The sequence below is a fragment of the Pinus tabuliformis genome, chromosome 5_1 (assembly GCF_031772625.1).
Source record: "Pinus tabuliformis cultivar Carrire ecotype Pingquan chromosome 5_1, CPIR1, whole genome shotgun sequence".
In the NCBI taxonomy this organism is placed as follows: domain Eukaryota; kingdom Viridiplantae; phylum Streptophyta; class Pinopsida; order Pinales; family Pinaceae; genus Pinus; species Pinus tabuliformis.
In genome coordinates this window covers 951,480,456-951,486,455 of record NC_142305.1, presented here as the reverse complement: position 1 = coordinate 951,486,455, position 6,000 = coordinate 951,480,456, and positions in this window count along the sequence as shown.

The following is a 6,000-nucleotide window of genomic DNA, read 5'->3' as shown; positions in this document are numbered from 1 at the left end:
TCGCATTACCAATCTTAGTAAGAGTTTCCTTGGACCATAATTCGATAGGAAGCCCAGGAAGCTTGACCCATATCAAGTTGTTGGAGGATGTGTTCCTCAATGGATTGTATCCAATATACCACTTGTGAAGTGTAAGAAAACTTTTTCCATGGACCCATGGGAGCTTCTGTATGATATCCAGGTCTTCCACACTCATGAAGTGAAAACTGAACCAATCCTTCATGAGTTTTTCTATTTGAGGAGTATAGCCCAGTAATGATTTCCACTGAATACCGAGCCATTTCCGCATTTGATCTTCATCCATTTCAGGAAAATACCAACGACCAATCAGAGCCCTGTCTTGAAGACTAGCTATGCGTTCGGAGAGGAAGACGCTATCAAGATTTAAAGCAGAAGGTGGCGGGATAGTTTTAACAGGCTTCTGGTTAATTTTATGTCTCATGGATGGTTCACCACCCTTTAATTCCTGACGCGCGGGAATATGAAGGTCCTTCCCCAGTTCAAACCTCGAATCCAGCTGGATGCCAACACCTTTATTAAAAACCGACATAGTGGGGAGGACCACATCCTCAACCAACGTGGACTGCCAATCAGAGGAAGGGATAGCTACCCCGTGGCGTGCCTCGGCCTGAATAGTGGCACGAATCATAGCAGATGTGGCTGATGCATCCGAAAAAGGGTCCATGATGCCCAAGAGGGAAAAAGAAAATACGAGAAGAATCCAGACTCAGATAGAGTACAAAGAAATCCAACACAGATTTCCACAAGATTTAATCATAAATAGAAGCTGACAACCTTTGAACATTCCGATGCAGAATAAATATCCAGGTATGGAGGGAGAAGGATCACACAAGGTGAAACTTGACAGATGAAGCCTCGAGATATAAAACACACAACTTTCCAGGAAAAGTCAAGGCTCAAAGAGGACAAATACCGTTAGGCAGTAAAGGATAAATGACGCGAGCGGTAGATAGATAAGACAGTAAGATGAAGTATCAAAAAGATGGCAGCTACTTTTGGCAAAGAGTCTGGCATGACCTATCTACAAAACATTCCCCGATGAGCCCGAAAAGTAAGGGACATTTTTTTTTTAAAATAAAATTGGTCTCAGAAAAAGTAAACGATCGAGATGATATGTTTTCCGGCCCGGAAAAACCACTGACAGAAGAGAGAAGGCAAGAGGATTGCAACAGGAACAGAATCATGAGAAACTAGGAAGGTTCAAACAGTAGCAAATGCACCCCTTACAAGTGCACCACCGATATCCCAATCTAAATCTAAATTCGACACATGGTCTAGAGATAATGTAGATATCAGATGGTGTGATAGAAAGTTTACGGGGAAGGTTTGAAAGGAAAACAGTAAAACCTTCCAGAGTTCCATAAGAACACCAAGAAGACATTTGCAAATTCCCACATCAAAACCAAACAGTTTTAAAACCAGAAGAGAAGAATAGATAAAACTAAATTCTCTTCAACTTCTTACGAGAAGCACTAAAAATCCATGCAAATCCAGAAGACAGGCTTTAAACCATATCAGAGATTCATGTACTAAGAATATAGTGACGAGTTCTAACATGGGAACTTAATCATCCTTAACAGCGTAAATTTTTAACAGAGAAGGCAGTTAAAATACATCTAAGAATACTCCTTACCTCCTTTGGTGAGATATACGCCCGGAGCCGAGCCTCCCCAAGAGCAACGAAAATCACCCATTTTCATCAGCAGCATACCGTTCCAGGTCCCATAAGGTCAGAACTATGAAAACGACCCAAGATAATATATGCTAAAAGAATGAACCAGGTGTAATGGGAAGGCAAATAGGATATTTGGATCATTAACAATGAGCGAATGTAGGTAAGTAGAAACAACTAAGTCTCCCAAATAAAATAGAGATGGGAACACTTCCATATTGAAGCCAGAGTGAAAGACCCTCGCAATAGCGTCATATTGTAGGAATTCAAGACAATATCCCAACAAAAGAACCCGACCCACTAGAGTTAACCTCTATTTACAAAAGACAGAAAGTGCATGAAAGGATTCAATACATCCAGTTTTGGACAGGTGCCGAAATCCAAGGAATTCCATGACAGAAAACAGGAGATGATAAAAATGGGATAGCGCATGAATGATACGTGTCAAAAACGCATCATGAACACACCAATTGTCAACCTCCATTTTGTTACTGTAGTGCCATCTCTACCCACTAGCCCATATGCATACAACAGGTGTCATTCCTCGGATCCGTAGGTGTCGCTCCTCGGCTCGGCTCCTCCTATTTGGATTGGATTGCTGGGAATTTCAAATGAGATTTCAAACAAATTATGATATTTCAAAAGACTAGTAAAGAATGTTATTGAAGTCTTGAGATAAGAATGAAATTCAATGTAGGGTCAAAAGCATGTAAAAGCTAGTTAAATTACTAGGCAAACTTTGAATGAAAATGAAAATCAAATTTCAACTAAGGATGAAATTCAAATTTAAGACTAAAATTGAAACCTAGCATATAAGAATAAAATCAAAGTTTAGTATTTAAAAATAAAAAGTCGAGTTTAATATCGAAGAATAAAATTCAAGTCTTTGACTAAGGATGGAATTCAAACTTATTATCCATGTTTAAAAAAGATATAAGTACATCAAATCACCTTAGAGGCAACAATAAAAGTTATTGATATCAATACTAGCCCTAGTTGAACTATTTCAAAGCAAATAAATGTTTTAAGCTACCAAGGTATATTTCAAGACAAAATGGAACTAATCTCTTCTAATATAGGCTTCCAAAGCTTACATAAGTAGAAACTCTAGATGTGACATACCACGCCTCGAATGGCTCACACAACAATATTTTCTTCTCTTGTGGAGACTAATGATTGGAAAATAAATCTAATCCCTTTTGCATTGAATGGAAAACTACTCTAAATCAAATAAAATGAAATGAAGGAAATTGAATCAAGTTTAATTGGCTTGTTAAGCTTTCACTAAGGCCTCATGGGTGGAAAACTTGGCTATATTGTCTCTTATTCAACTCTTGATGGTTGAAAGGGCTTGCAATAATACTTTGCTAACCAATCGATAATTACCCGACAAGCAACACTCAAGCATATTATTAAAATAAAATGCTACTCTAATTAAAATAAATGATTATTGTAAAATAAATGAGAGTTGATACACATGTATGACATATGAATTAGAAAGAAATCAAATATATGTTTACTAACAAACTATGCACATGAAGTCAAAGTATCAACACATGAGAGATAGTGCACATTCCAAGAAGTTGGGGGCCCTCCAAGATTTGACTTGCATAGACTAAACAAATTATGGACTGTAGAACCTCAAAGTTGTTGTATATTAATCACAAAAACTCAATACAAACTTAATTAAAAGTTTGTATTATGACGAAACTTAATTCCAATGCCTTCACTTGTATGTGTATTTATACAAAGCAAAAATAAAACCATTTTGTTGATAATCCTCTATAGGGTAACCAACCACTTAATTTAGCATTCATCTTCATCAAATTTGACCCCTATGGAGGCCAAAACATGCTAAATCGTGATTGTTTGGATTTGGGTGAATTCATTTGTTAAAACATCATGATTTCTTCTCTAAGTGACAACGTTGACCAAGTTGGGTATATGTTATATTATTTGCATGACTTATATGCACCACAGACAAAGGGGGGTTTGAGGGGGGGTGGGAGTCCCCTTGCACGAGGTTCATGGCAACACCCCAAAAGAATTTCTTTGAGTAGTTTTTTGCATATGTTTTTTTGGCATTTTTTAGCCCATGATTTTGCTAAAAATGGTTTTGTGGCACATGGGGGTTTTTCCCATGGTTTTATAGTTACGATTATGGAACTATGATTCGATTGGCAGTTCACATGCCATAAAATGTATATTGTATGGAAATATTGTACAAAAAATATAATGAAAAGAACTTGTTGGTTTTTTCTAGTCTTGGATTTCAGGATAAAATCTTTGTGTAAATTTGTATGTGTGCCATTGTACCTTTTATGCTTTTATTAAAAAATTACTTGCAACGATTAATTGTACAAGGTTAAAGCCTATAAACCACATGTTGAATATACACTTGCAAAGTTGTTTCTTGCATATTTAGGAGGCAAGTGTTGATGTCATGAAGGTTGGGAACAAAACCCATGTCTACGATTTATCCCAAAATGCTTGCAGATATCTTAACGAATGAACAATTACAAGATTGAACTGGTTATGATAAAAACTAGTAAAATGACTTTCCAAATGCTTAAAATTTGCCAAATAATAAAAAAAATATAATAAAATAATAAAAATACATTTTCATGGTCTTTTTTCACTTTATTAGTCAAAGTGAAAGAAAAATGCAACAAAAGTGAAGGGAAATGGAATAATTGCCGAAATGATGTCTATCAATGTGGCTTTTCAGCAAAAAAAATGAAGACCAACAACCCATGCTCTTCTACCCCATGAATTAGACCGTCTTGAGCTCAAAATTTGAATGGAGAAATTAGAGAAATAGAGTCACCTTCTCTCCACTCCTTATTCATGGTTGGCAATGAAGCATGGCAATGTTCTTATCTTTGACATGATAGAAAGCTCCAGAGACAACCCCATAGACATATCATTGACTCTAAATATAAAGGAGACTCATATCTACTCTTAATTTCAAGTTCTACATTATGTAATTTGACTTTGATTTGCTCAATTTAAATTTCCTTTTTATTTATAATTACACCTGCATCATCAAATCCCAATCTAAGGTGAGTTTAGTTTCTTATACTATGAACTCACCTTATTGTCTGACTCACTATATGCTAGTTAACTTTTATATTAAACTCTGTTTTGGACTAGTTTCTCTTTGGGTAGATCTTTTTGTGTTTTTTATTTTATTTTTTTGGTAAACTATACAATAGGGAGGCTTATTGAATATCTCTTCCATTTTATCTAGTTTCTTTCGAGAAAACATGTCTTGTAGACTCCATAATCTTTTGTATCTATGTATTTTCATGATTTAAAGGAAATAAAGTAAACATTTTCCTTACAAAAAAAAGAAAAACACATTGATATTTTTTTGTGAATGGACATGTAAAGTTTATACTTTGATATGGAACTATTTATCATGTTTGACATCTCACGACATACAATGTGATGTAATTGCAGTGTCTAGCTTAGCTACAACATTTTTGATAATACAAATTACCAAATTTCCACTAAAAGACATAGGTGAATGCATATTTAATAAAATAAAGGCATATCATAACACACTCTAAGACAAACTAAAATGAGATTCTAAACAAATAAATAAAAAATAAAAATGTGTAAGGCCACACAACAATATTAATATCATATTTAGGACCCCACTCGATGTCGCTCATGATCATATAGACAACCTCTTAGTAATAACTACGTGCATACATAGTCAAATGGTTATGGGTGTAATAAGAAAATCAACTTAACAAAAACAACACACATATGATTAGAATATCATGCACTACATGCTTACGCTATTAATGCCTTGAAAGGAGAAAGGATGCTACCTTAAAAACAACCCCCATTGTTGACGATGTTAGAAATACGTCAACCAAGGGGATCTCCCCGATATGAAGTCCCAATTAGATCTCACGTCGTTTGGTGTAGGAGTCCCATCCAATATAAAGGCACGGTTGTCGAATCCTTAAAGATTTTCGTGGCTCTGGCTGTCAGCACGAGAGAGTGATGCAATGGTATCTTCGAAAAGCAAGGTGAGTGTGCCTAGTGAGTGTGCAGCGTAACTGTGTCTGGGTTCTTTTACTGCAAAAGTGGGAAGAAAAGTGAGCCTCTAAGCGAGAGATAATAATACCACCCAAGAAGAGACACACATGAACCAGAAGGATCTATCTAACATCCAGGGGAATAGTCCATAGTGGACGCGACAATTGTTACAACCAAAAAACATGGGGAGTTCCTCCTAACATCCAGCGGAATAGTCCACAATGGATGTGACAGTCATTATAACCAATAAGTAA